This window comes from Lates calcarifer, linkage group LG13, assembly GCF_001640805.2.
Source record: "Lates calcarifer isolate ASB-BC8 linkage group LG13, TLL_Latcal_v3, whole genome shotgun sequence".
NCBI classification, from domain to species: domain Eukaryota; kingdom Metazoa; phylum Chordata; class Actinopteri; family Centropomidae; genus Lates; species Lates calcarifer.
Window position 1 is genome coordinate 62,930 of NC_066845.1, and position 18,400 is coordinate 81,329.

Consider the following 18,400-nt stretch of genomic DNA (forward strand, 5'->3'; position numbering starts at 1 on the left):
ATGAGCTGACTGTGCATACAAGTATTAGGTTCTAATGGATGAATTACAAACAAGAAATTACATAAATAAAAATGTGATTGATAATTGCATTCAACTTACTTACCTTTAGCTTTAATTAGAGTTACTCAATACATGTACAATTGTCTATGACCGCACTATGCTGAATCACTGTTTGTATGGAATCAGGAGCTTTTAGCAGTGGAGCTGCTCAGTGGTGACTGAGAGCTCTGCTGTGATCAAAACTGTTTTACTTCCTCAAAAGTAAATCAAAACCCACAGACAACAGACACAAACAATCAGACAACTTGTAGTTTTGAACTGAACTGAACAGTTTGGATTAGCAACAAACCTAATGTATGAATAGACTGAAGAAAGTCAGGATCCAATAACTTGAAACAGTGATAGTGTGACAGTTGAACATGTACATTCTAAACCATGTTCATTAATATGTTACTCTATCAGCCTCCACCCTTTTGGTTTCAGTCTCTCCATCAAAAGTTCATCCTGTTGTAGGGATTTACTCTCATTCAGCAACAAGAGCATCAGTGAGGTCCAGCACTGATGTTGGTTATAAAGCCTGGCTCAGTTCAAACCAAAGGTGTTGTAGGGGCTGAGGTCAGGGCAGGTCCTTTTACAACAAACTCTTCATGGAGCTGACTTTGTGGACGGTGGCATTGTCATGAATGGGACAAACTATTAACACAAAGTTGGAAGAACAGTATTGTCAACAAAATGTCACTGTTGTGATTAAGATTTCTCTTGATTGGAACTAATGCACCTAGACCAGGAACTGACTAGGAGCAACAGTCTCAGACTAGCACACAAAAAATTTTGGCCATATATTGTAGAGTTGTTTCTAGGAGGGCTGCTGATCAGTAACCTTTCTCTTGTAAGTCTGTTAGTCTTATTAAAATTAGTTAAGATAAGATAATCAGCAGCAAAGAGGGACAGCAAATTAGAAAAAAAAGATTCATATAAAAAAGGAATAAATATTAGTAAATACAAAACAAGATATATAATCAAGACACCATTTAAAATGATAAACTATATTAACAATATAAACAGGACTACATGCACTGTAAGAAATTGGACTGAATACTGATATTGCAGAGTCTGAAATAATAAACCCTGAGTGAAATAATATTGCACAATATGAATGGTAGCAGCTGTAGTAGTATTAAAGTCAGTGAGTCTCTGTGGGTGGGTGTGTGGTTTACTGGGAGCAGAGCGGGTTGTAGAGTCTGACAGTGGCAGGAAGGAAGGACTTGTGATACCTCTTCTTCATACACATACACTTGACTGTGTGAAGCAGCCTATCACTGAAGGAGCTGTTCAATGCTGTCAGATTACCTGCATGGGGGTGGAACTTGTTCTCCATCAGGGACAATAGCCTTGTTATCATCCTCCTCTCTTCCCTCCACCAGGTCGAGGGGGTGTCCCAGAGCTGGCCTTCCCAATCAGTTCATCGAGTCTCTTCCTGTCCACAGTCAGGATGCTGCTGCCCCAGCAGACCACTCCATAGAAAATGGCTGATGCCATAACAGTGTGATAACAGGTTGTCAGGAGTGTCCCCTGCACTCCAAAAGACCTGAGTCTCCTCAGCAGGTAGAGTCTGCTCTGAGCCTTCTTATAAAGAGCAGTGGTGTTGTCTGTCCAGTCCAGTCTATTGTTCAGCTGAACACCATGGATGTTCAATGTATGGTCACTTGAGTGTCTGCTCCTGCAGAAATCCACCACTACTTCTTTAGTTTTCCCGCATTGATCTGGGGGCAATTCCGCAGGCACCAGTCCACAAAGTCCTGTCAACATGATTCCCAGGCTTTTCCAGGTGAGAGAGAGCTCTGTGTAGAAGGAAGATGACTGCGTCATCCACCCTGATGCCAGGCTGGTAGACAAACAGACAAACAGACACAGGCTGAAAATGTAGGCTTCATTTGCTGTGTTTACCATTTGAAGGTGTATAACAAATCTTAACTAAGGCCATTCTGCATATTATATATCAGGGACTTAGACTTAGACTAGACTTTATTGATCCCTTGGGATGACTCCCTCAGGGAGAGGAATAGAATAGATCTTCTTTATCACTGTTTTCAAAACAATGAAACATCATTTAGCAGCTCTTGGGATGAAAGCACAGATAAAATATAAAATAGCCAAAAATATGAAAATATAAAACAGTCAAAAAATGTGAGGAGGTTGTGTGTCATCATTGTCTGATATCAGGCCTACTACAGTAGGCAAAGGGTGGGGTGAATGAAAAAGCAGTCATGGGTGAAGAGGGAGTAGAGGACTGCTCTTAAGAGGGAATGGGAGGGACCAGGTGCTGCAGTGGTCAGGGTTCATAACATGTAAATGTAATATCTTTTCTTTGAATCTATTGCAAGTGTTATTGCAAGTATTGCAAGTGTACCCCTGCGTTTCCTGTCACTCTACCATGAACTGACTAATAAAGGAAAAATTACTTTATTAAATAATAATCTCATGAGAGAGAGGCATGTCAGTTCTCACATTATCAAGGAACTTTACAAAGTAAAATCAAAACCACACAATATTACAGAGAGAAACCAACACTTGGCAACAGTGAAGAGAAGAGACTTCATCGAGCTATATTGTTCTAAATATTTCAGTCAGATATAGATTATATTGTAGCACATTAACCCCTGTGTTTCCTCTCCATCCACTGCATTATCAATAACCTATCAAGTCGTCAGTATTACCCTACAGTTAAACTGTAGGAATTGTATGTGACCTGTACTGTAAAGAGTGTTCAGTATTACTAGAAGAGCACTTTATAAATGCAGTCCATTTACCTCACCATTTCCTCCTTTGCCCCAATCAGAATTACTACAGCTACCTGAGGGTGGATATGAATGTGTAGCACCTTATAGAATGTTTATATTTCTTCAGGTTCAGATTTCCACTGAGGCTGAAATACTTTTAACATGAAGTTCATACTGAACTTAACAGCATTACATTCATACATATACAGCCTGAGTGTTCCAGGCAGAACATCATTAACAGTAACAGCTCATTCTCAGACATGTGACCCACGTGTTGACTGTAATCCAAATATCTGAAAAATTATTCTGAGAACATTTGACAAGTCTCCCTGACTTTGTTGACAGCCACAATTTTACATTTTGTCATTAGAGTTCAGAATTAATGTGCGCTCTTCATCTCCGTTCGTCTCCATTCTCCGTTTTATGCACACACACAAACTTTATTAACACAGACTCAAGTTACCGACATCTTAACTACTGTCGTAGTACCGTTAAACACAGAGCAAGGCAGCCAGGGTTTGTTAACCCTGACTTTCCTTGATAACCCCGAGTTAAATCAGAGTAAGGTTAAACTCCTGATTGATGTACACATCAGAAAAGATAACACGCCATTTCTTCACTGTGTGAGTATTTTACTGTGACACCTCGCTAGCAAAACAACACGTTAGCATATGCTGGCTTTTGGCCGGTGTCATGCGTTGTTGACCAGCAGGTGAAAACATCACCAGCCAAAATGTCAGAGGGAAATTCTGCCAAATTAATAGTCTGTTGTGTGACATATAAAATATTCAAATCAATTCAATTTTATTTATATAGTACTGAATCACAACAAAAGTTATCTCAAGGCACTTTTCATATAGAGCAGGTCTAGACTGTACTCTTTAGATTATTATAATTACAGAGAGAGACCCAACAGTTAGTGTTAGGGGTCCTGTGTTTTGACTTAACTCAGAGCTGGTTGAGGGCAGGAGGTGGTGAATTTTGTCTCTGATGGTTAAAGAAGCTCATGAAATCCTCACTACTAAGAATTATAGGAATACATGGATCAATAGAGCTGTGACACTTGTCAGCAACTTTAAATATGATTCTGTGTTGCCCGCTCTGGCCCCAGGAATGCATTCAACTATGGTCGCTGGTGTTGCTATCTTCACGTTTCGCAAAATGGTCTGCACCTATTGGGGGGCTGGCTAGCATTAGCTGCTGAATTTGTTTCCATGGTCCGGAGCCGAGTCTCTAATTTGCTAAGATTCGCCTTGAGCACAGCAAACAAACTACATTTATTACACATACCATTATTGCTAAATGAGGCAGAGGAGTAACTAAACATCTGACATGCAGAGCAGGAGAGAGCAGGAAAGGGAGAAGGAGACCAAGAGGCCATGGCTAGCTGTTATATGTCGGGTAGTTGTTTTACATGGCCGAAATTTCTCAATATGAACGGACATGTTGACTGACAGAAAAAAGTCAAGTGTAATCTGCTCACTACCTAACTCTCCATGCGCTTCTATCTCAGTTTATAGCATCTACACAGGCGGTGGGTGTCTAGGTCAGAATGGCTCCATCTGATTGGCCAAACACATTGACAAGTAGAGCGTGAATGCAGAGCACATGGAAATATACCATTTAAATCGCAGGTCAAGCAGTTTTGATATGCACGTGATATTACAATAATGATACATTTTCAATATATCATGCAGCCCTAGTTTTAAGGATGTGGATATCTCTTCCACCAAAGGTAACACAAGACTGTCAGCAGCTTATTACATACCATATTATTATTATTATTATTAACATTAGTTAGTTTTGTTGTTAAGGACAAAGGAGTTGGTGTAGTATAAAGAGTGAGAAAGACTGTCTTAATGGGAGGTTGAAGTGGATGGATGGATGACTCCACTTCCACACAGGAGACTGATGTTCAGTTCCCTTTTGAATCCAATCGTTATTGTCATGTCTTTAATCTGGGACAGTTCCACAACCAGTTTCAAACCACCATCCTCTCATGAACTTAACCAAGTATTTTTTATGCATAAACCTAAAACTGAGACCATTCCACAACATTAACCACATGTTGATTAATTATTACTATGACAACCAAGCTGTTGGATGCCTACTGCTGGTACACTCCTCTGAGACATACCTGAGGATAGAAACAAGTAATCTATATGTTGTTTCAGTTGGAAGACTAAAGGCCAATTGTCATATTTACTTTAAGCAGTTCTCTAAGTTCTCTAAGCAGCACTGTTTTTTATTTTTTCCCTCATTATAATGAAGCATGGGAAATTTAAAGTTTTAGGGTTAGGGTTAGACCCCAGAACAACTGCCAAGACACTAGTGAATGAATTATGCATACTGGAAGCATGGCAAGGCCATCAAATCTTGAGGAGCTTGAGAGATTTGCCAAAGGATGGGCTGGGATTCCTCAGGAGACATGTCAGAGACTTGTTGAAAACTACAACAAAGACTGCAGGCTGTTATCCAGCAAAAAGGATACACAATTGACTATTAGCATCAGGGGGGCTAATAATTTTGACCCTGGTAGTTTTTGGTTTTTGTGAAATAATTTCATTTCTGTGTGCAAAGTAAAATAATGTAAGCATCCAAAAATAATACTAGGATGTTTGAAACAGCTGTGTTAAAAACCAATTGCTGTTTAACAGCGCTTGGGAAATATTTTTAAAACAATGAAAATTTCATAGGTGAGCTAATAATTTCATCCTTATCTGTATGTGTATAGTCCTATGTTGTTCTTTTGTGTATATTGTCTTGTCTATATCTTGTTTTATACTTTACCAGTATTGATGCCCTTTTCTATGTTTGCTATCCCTGTTGCTGCTGTAACAATGTAAATTTCCTGCAGGTGGTTGCTTTACCAGGCTTGTGGTGTTACAGTGTGTAATTACCCTGAAGACAGGGGGGAATTTAGTTAGATTCTGGTCAGGCAGTTAGAGGGACAGGGCTGTGGTGATGTTTTGGCTATGTGGCTGATATTATTCTTTTCACATCAGTTTTGGGTTGTGCATATCCAGGCAGATAAGGTTAACCCTGGTTTTGGAATTTTTGAAAATTAGGTCAGAGAAGATTTTGGAGCAGTGTTCATGGGAGCAATTCAAACATTTTGAGATGGATGTTGGGGGGAGAGTGGTGAAAGGAGAAGGTGGAAAAATATTCTAGAAGAAAATCTGTTGGAGATGGGTGTTCTCTGTCATAAACGGCATGCTATTGTTCCTGGTTATAACTCAGTTGAGGCAGCTGCCTCTAGTGAAGCTGGGGTGAGTGCCAGGTTAAGCTTTGAACAGCAAAAGAAGTTATTACTGTTGCACACTGAAACTGAAGATTGGAACTGGAGGAGTGCAGATTAAGTCTGAGTAATGCAGGTGGCCTGAGGCAGCTCTCTGTTGTCACATTGGTCTGATGCTTCCACTGATCTGTGTTTAGTTCCTCAGTTTTGTGAATGTGATCTGGACATGTTTTTGTTACTCTTCCAAGAGTACAGAGTGATCTGATGCTGAGCACACGTTACTGTTTCAGTGCCTTTTGACAAGTAAGGCACAGGAAACATACTCCACACTCAGTGTGACTGAAAGTGAGGTTTATGTGTCTGTTAAGGTTTCTGAGGCATATCACCAGAGGTTTAGATCTTGGGCTCTTTTTAAATGAGCATAAAGTGAAGACAGCTGTGGGGGCTACTACTCTGGCAGAGGAGTATTGGGTGATGCACTGACTGTGAGCACCATGCTGTTTAGTATACAGATACCAGTGATTACATTCTGGTGTGGGGAATGGATTTTAATGTTCTGTTCTGTTCTGATGCATAAACTGGAACTGAACTGTGGGTTGATTCAGAGGGAGGTGGCTATGGGCGTGATAGTCCACCACCTCCAGATGAAAATGTCCATTTTATATACATTTATTAAATAATCTAACTGAAATACTCTGTTAGTGAGTATTTTTGTAAACGTTGGGATTTTTTGCAACACATCTATTAAGTTCTGTGTTTTTGAACACAGTTTGTCCACACGACATGAACCTGTGCAAGTGGTCGTTATGGTCATGTACCTGTCAACACCTGATCAGCTGTGGGTCCACACAGTGGGAGATGCTGATGTGAGAGACCGTGCTCTCCGTGCTCTCTCAGGATAACAGGGGTTTAGATTGGATTACAGTTTAGTTACATAAGGGAGCTGCACGGGATTGGTCGTTAGAATCGAGCATGCGCACAACGTCGTCGCACCTAACAACATCACAAACCAGGAGCGAGTTTTCGGGACTGAAAGTGAAGAGTGAAAGTTCTGAAGGAAAGTAAAGGTTTTCTGAGAAGAGCACAGGTGAGTGTATCTCCTCGCTGCTTCCCGCGCCTCGGTGGCCTCAGTGTGTGTGTGTGTGTGTGTGTGTGTGTGTGTGTGTTTGCGCGCACGCGCTATGATTAGGAGCCATTTAACTGTAGTAGCAGTTCTGGGATTAGGTGTCAGAAACGAGGACGGCTGCGGTATCTGCCGAAGTAGAAAGCAGGCAGACAGAAACTACCAACTATCAGCTCACACCGTTTCTACACCTACATTATCTGGAACAAAATGTTCTGTGTTTAAATCCAAAGCTACGGCTTCCTCACAGCCTCTCACCTCTGCAGACTGACATTTAACACAAACCGCGACCCTGTTCTTATTTATTACTCAGTCAGGCCACTGACCGAGAGTCTTATCGCCGTGAATCTGAACTTGATGATGTTGTGTTTGTGTTGATGTTGTGTTTTCACCGTGTTGATGTTGTGTTTTCACCGTCTGAAAGCGAAGAGAACAGAGCTTAAATCTTTTAGAAACTTGTTTGTACTCCTGTTTGCTGCTGCTCCAACACACACACACACACACACACACACACACAAACAAACAAACCCATCCCCCGTCCCGTTTCCACCTCCTCTGACTCTGGAACTCTGTGTTCCTTTTAGTTTAGTGCGGTTTCAAAGTCTCTTCTGCTGTCGTCTCCATAGTTTGAGTGTGTGTGTTGTGTGTTTTCAGTCTTTGTGCGTTAATGAAGGAAGAAGTGCACACTCAGAATTTTGTGATAATGTTGCCCAAGGGAAGCACATACAAAGTGAGGAGGACTGGTCCAAGAACTGACCCTTGCGGAACTCCATGTCTAACTTTTGTGTACATGTAGGAATTGTTGTTAACATGCACGAACTGAAGCCTATCAGATAGATAGGACTTAAACCAGTTTAGTGCGGTACCTTTAATGCCAATAAAATGCTCTCTCTATGTACAGAAGTGCCGTCTCTGTGCTGTGATACAGCCTAAATCCTGTCTGAAAAACCTTGAATAAACTATTATCCTGTAGAAAGTCGCACAACTGTTTTGCAACTGCTTTCTCCAGGATCTTAGAAAGAAAGAGGAGGTTAGATATAGGTCTGTAGTTGGATAATATGTCTGGATCAAGAGTGGGCTTTTTTAGATTTGATTACAGCTACTTTATATGACTGCGGCTACTTTATATGACTGCGGCACCTGTTAACAAGGACAGATTAAACTAGGGATGCACCGATACCGTTCCTGTACTCGTACTCATACTCGTATAAATGTTTTCCGATACCACAGCCCAATACCACTTTGCGGCAGCGTGACGTTCACTTGGGCGGTCAGGTGCTAATTGAGAGCTAGGAGGAGCAATGTCGGCGGTGTGGAGGTATTTCAAAGTGGATGATGGTGACTAAAGTAAAGCGGACTGCAAATTATGCTCTGATAAAACATCTAAAAAACCAACACAACGCCGAGTTCAAAGTGTTTGCTAATAATGGCAAACAGCAACAACCAACTTTGCAGCAAACTCTGGAGAAGAGGGAGAAGATGTTAAGAGACAACCAGCGCGCATTGAAAATAACAAAGGCTCTGACCCAGTACATTGCTCTTGATGACCAGCCATTGTCAGTTGTTGATAATATGGGATTAGACGTCTTCTCAGCGTACTGGAGCTGAGGTATGAGATCCCTAGCCGACACTTCACTGACACAGTGTTGCCAAAGCTACATGACTTTGTGAAGAGGCACATCCGCAGCCTGTTGCAAGGCATTTCGGCCCTCAGCTTCACCACTGATATTTGGATGAGCAGCGTTAGCCCAGTTAGTCCCTCATCAGTTTAACTGCACAGCAGATTGACAAGGATTTTACTCAGCGAAGAGTCGTCCTGCATGCAAAACAATTTAGGGGTTTGTACACCAGCGAAGCCATCGCAGGTGTGTTTGATGACATGCTTCAGACATGGGGGGGTCCCTAAAAGTTCTGTTCATGTTGTGCTATGTGATAATGCGAAAAACATGATCAAAGCCATGAGTGACGCTGGACTCCCGAGCCTGCCGTGTGTCGCACACACCCTCCAGCTGGCTGTTAATGAGGGGCTTTTAGCACAGAGGAGCGTGGCTGATGCTGTGGCAGTCGGACGGAGAATAGTTAGACATTTTAAACATTCCACCTTAGCCTACTCTCGCCTTGAAGATATTCTGTTTGTTAAAAAAAAAGATGCAGTTGAATGCTAAAATGTCAGTACTTTAACAGAACTTCTATTTGAGTAAAATGTGTGGCAGTGCCATATATAATGGAATGTTTAAATGTCAGTTACAGCAATTTCTTACAGCCAGAGAATGAAACAATATCTGATAAAATTAAAACATGTTTTTCAAGTAAATGTATGAAGTGTAAGTACTCGTATCAGTACTCAGTATCAGCAAGTACTCAGATCCAAGTATCGGTATTGTATTGGTTTGAAAAAAAAGTGGTATTGTTCCATCCCTAGATTTAACATATCTAATACAGAACTGCAAATTAAGGGCAGAGCTTCCTTAAGCAGCCTAGATGCTGAAATAGTTGATGTGAGCTGGTGGAGGTCGATGGGAGAAAAACAGTCTAAGTTAGCTTTCACAGCTGATTCTGAGGATCCTGTGTTGTCACATAAATCAGTGCTGGTTGAGAGCAGGATGTGATGAATTTTGTCTCTAATAGTAAAAATGTTATAATTAAAAAAGTTCATAAAATCATCACTGGCTACAGTGCTGAAAAGAAACCTGGGGTCGTTTTTATTATCCTCTATTAATGACGAGTAATAGGCGCTTCTTGCATTTATATATATATCTGTATCTCTTGTATTTTTTTTAAGACTATCTTGCTAGGCTAAGCGGGATTCCTCCTAGTTTGGTGGAACGCTAGGGCCTGTTGCAGCATCACTGTGGATTTGTTGTACCTAAACGCTCGTGTGACAGCAAACGACAGGAACAGATAACCAATAGCTTTGGTGACTTAAATGATTTCAGACAATATGTTTTCTCTTAGCGTTTTCGGAGGTGTGGACCTGTCAAAGGCTCACAGAACCTAAATACACTGCACCTTCATGGGAGACTGGCCAGATTGAGAAAAAGTACAATGAGGCAGCTACAGCTCTAAAAAAGAACTTGAAAAGTAGCAATAACAACTGCTGCATGGATGGCTCTCATATCTGAGTTTTATGTCACTGTCACCTGCTGTTACATGGACGGTGACCAGAACATTTCTGGTTCTGTGCTCCAGACTCACAGCACAGATGAGACACACTGCTGAGAACATCAGCTAGTCTGAGGTGCGTTGTTGATGAGTGGAGCTTGGGAGGTAAAGTCAGTGCATCTGTACACTACATTGAAAAAAACACGACTTGCCACGACAACATATTATTATTCTGGTTTGGGTGGAGGGCACATCTTAACGATGACATTACAACTAATTGACTTAAATTGGCTTGATTAATCAACATCAAAAAGTAATTAAAATGCCCGTACACACACGCACACACACATATGTATATCTATTTCTACACCTGTTGTGAAATGGTTTTCAGGTTTGATGGAGCTAGCCTGGCAGTTTTCCCCAACACCAGTTTAGTTTTAAAACAAATTTATGGGATAGCTCAGGTCCATACAGTTAAATGTTGTCTTCAGGGAATATCAGTGAGGCTGAGCTCACTGCTCACATGCTGCCCAACTCTATGTTGAACCACATGTGCAAATGAATATCCAAGTCTTTTTTACATGGCAGTATATCTGGCACTATACATTAACAGAAAAACCTGTTGTTAATGTGATATGGAAGCATTCACAGGGAAGAAAACATGAACAAGCTGTTGTCATTTTAGGAGTTTGTCAAGTGAGACCAGTTTAAAATAGTTTGTTGTCATTCTGTAACTGTAGGTTTCTGTCAGTGATGGTGGCTTTGCAGCCATTTTGCCAACTATGTCTTGTAGAGTGTTGCACAAGCTTTTTTTTTTTTTTTTTTTTTTTTTTTTTTTTAAAAAAAAACAACAACAACTTTTCATGCCAGGCGTTGAGAGTATGAGGACAGGGCCCAGTGTGGAGCTGAGGCATCTGGTTTATAGATGCATTTGTGGTATTCGCTACTCCCTGCCTTGAGGGAGCATTGGGCCTGCTTTCATCAGAGCCACGCACACATCTACACACAACACATACACAGACACAGCAGCTGCTGGGTTTGTTTCTTTCTTTGTTTCTCTCTCACTCTCACAAAGACAGACTGGAATTTCAGTTTGGTTGGTGATGCTCAGTGACAGGGTGATAGTGGGAGAAATGGCAGCATAGGGGACAGTGTGATAGCATACCTAATGGATGTAGGGCTGCATGTTTGGACTGTGCTGGCATTTAGTGAAATATTTGGTCATGCCCTGTATAGAACAGCTATAGAGAGCACACTTAAGTACCAATACAGAGGTGAATTATTCTTAAATATGAAATCTTCTGAATAAAGAAAGTGGCTTACATTAGGGTCTCACAGGAAACAGACTACCACCAGGTTGTATAGAAAAAGGCTGAGGGTTGTGAACTTGTTTTTTTATAATTTATGTTTGCGTCTCTCTCTCTGCCTCCCGTTTCACGTGCGTCTCTGCGTATGCTTCCGCACATAGGAGTGAAGAGCCCCAGAGTAGATGGGTTGACAACTTGCTGTTAAGTGCAGGAAAAGCTCCAACAAATAGCAACAACAAGAAGTGAGTATCATAGATGGACAGACGTCGACCCCAAACATCTGAAAGTCAGACCAAATTATTAGCGTTTTTACACGCGCTATCTGCCAACTGTGGCTTTGCTGGCAGGGAGGCTAGTCCTAGTCCTCTCCTCCGACATCCATGTGTAACCATAATATAACTACCCCCCACCCCTATCCCCTTCAGACAACCCAACCAAAGGGAGACACTGTACTTAATTCAAAGTTTGCTGTAGTGGTGGTGATTTTATAGTATTCCAGAATACGGTCAGTCTGCTGACACACACAGTGGGTCTGAGACAGCAAACTGACCCAGAGTGTGTTCAGAACTATCAGGTCCTTACTAACCAAGATGTGTATTTTCTTCCTCACTGGACAGCGAGGCCAGGCTTAGAAACTTGAATGTCTGTGACTGAGTGATGTTTTCAGAAAAGCAACAAGGCAACAAATCTAGTGACTTTCTGGACAAACCATAGATAATTCCTGTAGAAGAGAATCACCAGATTTCCACAGTGGAAGACATTCAGGGTCTATTCTATTCTATTCTGTTCAGCACAGGGTGATTTTATCAGATCAGTGTGTAAGTGTGTACTAAGTGACAAACTGTGTACTTTTGTACAGATAGTGGATAACAGTATCTGATTGGTTTATTGATGGACTCTCTGCTCCAAGAGAGTGGTTAGCTCTGACTCTCTCTCTCTCACACACACACACACACACACACACCACACATACACACACAAACTTAAAACAAATCGGACTTTATGCTTGGCTGCTGATGCTCACAACAGTGTGTGAGTTTACTCTGGGGAGAAACAGAGGAGCTGGGGACAGTACAGTGGGAAGCATGATATGTTGGGGGTGGCTGCTACTTCCCAGTTAAAAACCATGTTGGATTACAACTGGTGGGAGTTGGTGTTGAACTAATATTTGCACATGGAAATTATATATAACACTAAGTTGTAGGAAACAGGGAACAATTGGTTACTTTTTTCCATGGATGATGGCATCACTGTTGATCTGTTTACACGTGGCATCCATACTGTTCCAGAGTTTTTGAACCCCTTAAATAGGGACTTTTGGAAACTCTGCTGGCCCTGTTTTAGTTTGAAAACTCAGGCTGCATTTTAGTCTGGACAGGCAAAAACAGAGACTTTTGGAAATGATGGCACAGACACCAATGTTCACTTCCTGACTGGCTGGTGTCACGCTCCTATCATGTCACCCATTTTTCTGGAAGGAAACAAACAGCATCAGCCTTGACCAAAACAAATGAACAAACTTAACAAACTCAAAGTTTGTTAAACCAGAAACCTGAAAATACAGCCCAGGTTGTTTTGATGTTTGCATACATGTCTAGGCATTGACATCCCCTCTGGGGAACTGGTCCTGCAAGTAGTTCACACTAAATCAAATCTTTATCTCTGTATTCATCATTAGGAGGGTGTGTGAGCTGTCTTATTGTTGTGTAGGCTGTTATGTGCATATTTTTTTGTTTGCAGTTGTGTAAGGCACAGAAACAAAATGGAAATTCCTGTCATATCTTATTTACTTACACAAAACCAACACTTGAGCCATAATAGTGAATGTGCTCATCACCATGACATCAAACTGCAGTCGTAGGTTTATTGCTGGTTAATGACATTGATTGTCAGAAAAAGCTGCCAGAACATGCAGTGAATCACCACTTGTTGTATATGGGCTCTATAGCCACAGACTGGTCAGAGGGCCCATGTTGACTCCTTTCCATTGCCAAAAGCACCACCATCAGTATTAGGACCTATCTAATATTATGTAGGTCCTCCTCGTGCCGCCAGCACAGCTCTGACCTGTTGGGGCTTGGACATGGGCCATCTGAGGGTGTCCTGTGGTGTCTGGCACTGGGACACATAACATCCAGATGAATGAAGGACCCATGGTTCCTCAGCAGAACATTGTATTGTAATGAGATGATCAATGTTATTCACTTCATCTGTCAATGGTTTCATGTTATGGTTGATCAGTGTACGTATCACAGCCTTTGTTTCTGTACTTCAGCTTTGTGTCATTTGAAATTTTTGATTCTAATGTTGATGTGGTATCTGCAATTCAGTAGTCACACCATAGGATACATGTTTTGATACCTTACCCTGTTTTTTATTTAAAAAAAAAAAAAAAAATTCATTGAAGTCGACTGAAGCCAACATTCTCAGTTGTCTCAATACAAGTGACAAGGGCATGAAACCTCATCAGTTCTGCAACCAGGTATTACACCCAGGTTGCTACAGTGCTGTGCAAATTCTCAGTTTGCTTTGCTAAGTTTTCTGAAACATCTCACTTTCTGAAGGCACATTGGTGGTCAGACTAGTTTAGCATTTCTCAGCTACTGAACCCATATAAAATACTGGAGGACACAACAGTCAAATAGTCACTGATGCACTGTGTGTTGAAATGTTAGTCACTTGCAGTCACTTATCAGTATTCTGAGAACACTAACCCCTGTTTATGGAGTGGCTGAAATGCAAGAGATTCCCACTATACTGGTTTAGCATTTGTTTGCCTTTTACTCATTAGTGATTGTAGCAGAAGCAGGTTTACAATGGGACACTGTAGGTGTTCGATGGAATCAAAAAGCCTAATCCTAAACAGCTGGTAATCTGAAATATACACCTATCAGCCACAACATTAAAACTGGTGACTAGTTCTGATGTTGTGGCTGATCTGTGTATACCTTTATATTTATTGATGTATTTATTTATTTTTTCAGCTGTTCAGGCAAACATACAGAACAGACTGCAAATAATGGAATTATTATGTAAAATTTTGTATGACCAGTGATTAAAACACCTTGAAAGACTTTAAAGAGTCCAAATTCATGTCAAAGTCTCAACAATCAAAATCAAGCTAATTCAGATATTCATGAATGCAAAGGAACTCCCAGGTTTGACTGTTCTGAAAACATAGCATCATAATGCAGTGCAGTACAACAAGCAAAAACGAGTTACAGCCATGGTCCTCTGTTACTGTTACTGTGACTGTTTCTGTGTTTTAGATCTGCTCAAATAATTTAATTTCACAAAACTATTAAATGACTTGTTGGCACAAGCTGTGGAACATGCTCAAACCATAGCCCAACCCCCTCCCCCACCTCTGATCCAAATTACACACTGGGTGTACATGCCAGCCCTATCAATCTCTGTATTCTTAGACACCTCCCTGTGGACCTGTTCAACAGAAAGTGACACTGATGAAAAACCATCACTAACACACCTTCAGTTTAGTGTTATGATGCAAACACAGCTGTAACTTTGTGTAGATGTGTACAGCTTAACTGGAAATGTGTGACAGTGTGAATGCCACTGTGTGGGTGACACTGAGTGTGTACATTATTGATTCTAATGCTGACTAAAGTGATCAAAGTAAGTTCACTTTGATAAAGGCCTGTCTTTCATTTAGCTGTGTGGCTAACTAAAATGTGGCTGCCTGCTGAGAGGCTTTTACTGCATCTAAATCAATCAAAACAGGTTTTCCTCTGTCTGTACTCTAAGAACAATAATAGTAGAAAATAGAAGAAATTAGTAGAAATAGGATTAGAAGGCAAATTTAGTTCCATCTTACTAACTGAGGCTAACTTTGTAAGGTGACTTTCACAGTTTATTAGTCTTACATAAGATCACTGAGGATTAACTGGGATTTGTTGTGGCAGGTGGATTGGATCAGATTACCACTGCCTCAGTGGATGAGTTGTTACACATTTTTTAGCTGCCTCACAGTAGGGGTGTAAATCACAAGTCTCATCACAATACAATGTTATATCGATTTAGTGGACAATGATTCAATGTTTTTGCTGATATCACAAACTCTGGTACAATATGATTTTGATTCGATTCAACTCAGGAGCCAGCGTTAGTTGAGCCATCCTTTCTCCAAAATCCAAAACGTTTCCAGACTGCTGATTTATTCTCCGGGACAGAGCCGGGTATGGAGACAGTCTTTGTGTCTTTCCACAGAAAAAGGAGCTTGAAGTGAGTCGATGTAGGTAGTTTTTATTATTTTTGCCTGTGTTGGCTACACAGTAGCCCACAGCAGCCTGTGTTATTGCACAGTTGTGACGAAATCAGCTGACGTATCCACACTTCCTCAGTGAAGGACGTTACAAAACATATGATGACTGATTGATGTTTTCATTTTAGATCAATGCTATGAAATCGTTGGTCACTGAATCGATGTATCAATGTAGATCGATGTATTGGTACACTCCTACCTCACAGTTCACACACGGAGCACTTTCAAAATACTTGGTTAAGCCAAAAGGGAGAGAGAAAGAAAGAAGAGACAAAGAGAGCAAATGGTAGAATCAACTAGCTAAGGTTAAGCCAGATTTTTATTTGTATTTTGTATTTTTTATTGGCACAAATCAAACTGAGTTTTTATCAGCTGTGTCTGTCTCTACGAGCTCTCTGTACCTGTCAGTCCTCTGTCATTCAGGTCTGTGTTCGTTGGGGCATCATCTTCAGTAATGCTGTTGCTCAAGGTTTTGTTAACATTTTCTCTTTTATCTTGCTCCTACTCCTGATGTACAGGTGTGCATGGCTACAGTATCCAAAACATTAGCATTAGTGAGTTTGCTCCTGCCCTCTGTGCTGTGTGCCTCAGCCTAACCGGATGTGCTTCAAACTCTGTTCCAGCCACATGATTGGCTCGATGTGGCACTATTCTCATTATCACTGGCTTTTCATATTGTCTGTCAAAATACAGGTGGCATGAGGTCTATCGAAGTTGTTACCGACCATGTCATATGTCCATCGAGGTAAAGTTATATTGTGATATATATCATTATTGTTTTATCACTTAAGCCTACATCAACATAAAATGCCTCAATGACAAAATTTGCATTCATGAAAGGACAGCAAGAGAGAACATTATGTGAGGCAGTTACTAGTAGTTGAGTCATTTACTAATGCTTTACAGATAAGTTATAAGCCATAAATAAAAACATATGTTGTCTTTGACTGAGAGTTTACTCATTTTTAGAAAATGACATTTGAAACTGCAGGTGTGACAATTACAACATCCAACTTCCTAGTTATTTATATATAAAATTGAATAGTCTCTGGCACCAGAGGTGCAAGGAAGTATTGCTTTGGTATAGATTATTGTAATTCTGCTGGAAAATGCATTTTTGGGATGCTTGAAATTTCTCAAAAATTGGCAGACATGTCAGAAGTAGTTCTGTAGTTCTGTGTGAAAATTGTGAATTTTCATTGAACAGCATTGCCCTGGTCATGTGTCAAATTTAAATGTTTCACCATATTTATCACTCATATTTATTTTAGTATTAATATCATAAATACATCAGTGTAATGCATCAGTGTAACTTCTCATTGCTCTCTACTGCAAAGAAACACACAGCAATGACTGGGTCTAAATATAGATGATTTTATTACCTGCTACTACATGATAAATAAAAATAAAGTTGTAAAGACTAACAACTAACATGGTAAACTAACAGTTGGTAAGATGCGTAACGTGATATGATGGACGTGAGTAGGCTTAGGCTATGATTATATTATTACCGAACACTGAGTGAAATTCCAAGATTAAACTCTTATTTTGGCATCATCCCAGTCATGAGCAGGAAATGAAATGTTTAATCTACTTTAGCTGACTTCTTGTTGCTGGAGATCTTACTGGACAGAAGTCAAAGCAGTGATCTGTGTCAACAGTCTCTGGAGCCAGCAACTTACTTGCAGCAGACTTTGGGTAGATGCTTCCTGATGCATGGTGAGGTTGCCTGGAAACAGTTCTACTAGTGCCTCCCAGATGTTCAGCCTCTGGAAGTCAGAGACTACTTCTTTTGGCACTCTGCTGAGCCCTTGATTAGGTGTTCTTGGGCAGACTTTTATCCGGATTGATGATCAAATATGCTCAGTAATTATGGTACTTGACTTTAGCTGGATAATTTTGAAAAAATGACACAAGAATCTTAAAAAATCTTTAAGGCAAAAATTGAGGATTATTCAAAAAAAATTAGGAGGACATCACTGTTGTGCATAGACAAAAGAAACAGTATGTAAAGAGCAGGTGGTGAAAAAAAGAACAAAAGTACGAGGACAAAATGAAAAGGAAAAAAGTAAATTTGTCTCAATTAAAATATAAAACATGACAATATAATGTAACTTAATGGAGCTTTTACTCACAAGAAAGAAATCAGACAAACATAGATCATGTGTCAGCTGATCACAAATCTGGACATGACAAAGGTGGTGACATTGATCAGACAAAAGAATAAATTCTTTCCAACACTACTGATAATTGACTGGTGATACAGAACAGTTTTTGATTAATGAATGATATAGAATAATGAGATAAGATATAATAATGCCTGATAGTCCATAGTGTGGCTGAAGTTTAGACGTGATCTCTAGATTGCAGTATGTTTCCATGACAGATATTGAATTAATTCTGAATTTGCATATCTCTGCTTGGACAATGATTTCATTAGATTTCACACGAGTAAAAATAGGGATGCCAGTTCCCAGTTACGACCAGAATGTGCTATGATTTATGACACAAGGCTGTGTAGCCTCACAGAGAGGGGGAAAGAAGGGGACGTTACTGATTTGGGTCTGT

The 18,400-nt window shown here is 40.4% G+C and overlaps 1 protein-coding gene across 3 annotated transcripts in view; it reads left to right on the forward strand.

Annotated features, from left to right (window-relative positions):
• Positions 1 to 6,996: 6,996 nt before the first annotated feature.
• Positions 6,997 to 18,400, forward strand: part of LOC108898208 (trichohyalin) — a 28,989-nt gene continuing 17,585 nt past the window's right edge. For all 3 annotated transcript variants that reach the window (XM_018698160.2, XM_018698239.2, XM_018698297.2), the window contains exon 1: positions 6,997 to 7,105. The gene's annotated coding sequence lies outside the window, so the exon portion shown is untranslated. The remainder of the gene's footprint in view (positions 7,106 to 18,400) is intronic.